Source organism: Cebus imitator, unplaced genomic scaffold (assembly GCF_001604975.1).
Source record: "Cebus imitator isolate Cc_AM_T3 unplaced genomic scaffold, Cebus_imitator-1.0 Scaffold103, whole genome shotgun sequence".
Classification (NCBI taxonomy): Eukaryota; Metazoa; Chordata; class Mammalia; order Primates; family Cebidae; genus Cebus; species Cebus imitator.
Window position 1 is genome coordinate 3706544 of NW_016107418.1, and position 1394 is coordinate 3707937.

A 1394-nucleotide genomic window follows, 5' to 3' on the forward strand; every position below is an offset into this window, starting at 1 on the left:
AAAAAAAAAAAAAAAAGAATAAAATATTTAGGAATAAACTTGACCAAAGAGGTAAAAGACATGTACACTGAAAACTGTAGAATATTGCTGAAAGAACTTAAAAAAGACATAAATGGAAAGACATCTTCTATTCATAGACTGAAAGACTTCGTATTGTTAAGATTAATACTACCCAAAATGGTCTACAGGCTCAATACAATATCACAATCCCAAAAATGTTTTCTGCAGAAATAGAAATATCCATCCTAAAATTCATATGGAATTTAAAGAGACCCAGAACAAAGTTGAGGGTCTCATTCTTCCTGATTTCAACTTGCTACATAGCTACAGTCATCAAAACTGTGGTACTGACATGAAGACAGGCATATAGACCAATGGAAGAGAATAGGGGGGTGAGAAATAAACCCTTGCATATATAGTGAGATGATTTTCAACAACAAAAAAATGGTATTGTACCAAGATCATTCAATGAGGAAAAGATAGTCTTTTCAACAGATGCTGGGAAAACTGGATGAACACCTGCAAAAGAATGAAGCTGGACCCTTACCTCACACCATAGTTTTTAAAAACTTCAAACTCTAAGTGTAGCAACTAAATTATAAAACTCATATAAGAAATGAGGCAAAAAGTTTTCTGACAATGATTTCTTGGATATAACACCGAAAGAACAGGCAACAATGAGAAAAAGATAAATTGGATTTCACCAAAATTAACAACTTGTATATCAAAGGACACTCACAGAATGGGAGAAAATATTTGCAAATGATATTATCTGATAAGAGATTACTATCCAGCATATACAAAGAAGCTCTATAACACAACAGCAACAGCAAACAAACAGCCAGTGAAAAAGAATGGGCAAAGGACTTGAATCGACATGTCCTCGAAGAGGATATACAGATAGCCAATAAGCACATGAGAAGATGCTCAACATCACTCATGATTAGGGAAATTCAAATAAAAACCATGAGATGCCACTTCACTCCATGAAGATAACTACCATTAAAAAAAAAAAGAAAACCCAACAACCACAAAAACCAGGCTGGGTGCGGTGGCTCACATCTGTAATCCCAGCACTTTGGGAGGCTGAGGTGGGTGAATCACTTGGGGTCAGGAGTTTGAGAACAGCCTGGCCAACATGGTGACCCATCTCTACCAAAAATACAAAAATTAGCCAAGCATGGTGACACGTGCCTGTCATCCCAGCTACTTGGGAGGCAGAGGCAGGAGGACCCTGGAACCCGAGAGGCAGAGGTTGCAGTGGTAAAATTAGATCCCTTGTGCACTGCTGGTGGAAATGTAAAATTGTACAGCCACCATGAAAACAGCATTGTTGTTCCTCAAAAAGTTGAAGATAGAATTGTCCTATCATCCAGCAATTCCACTTCTGGGTC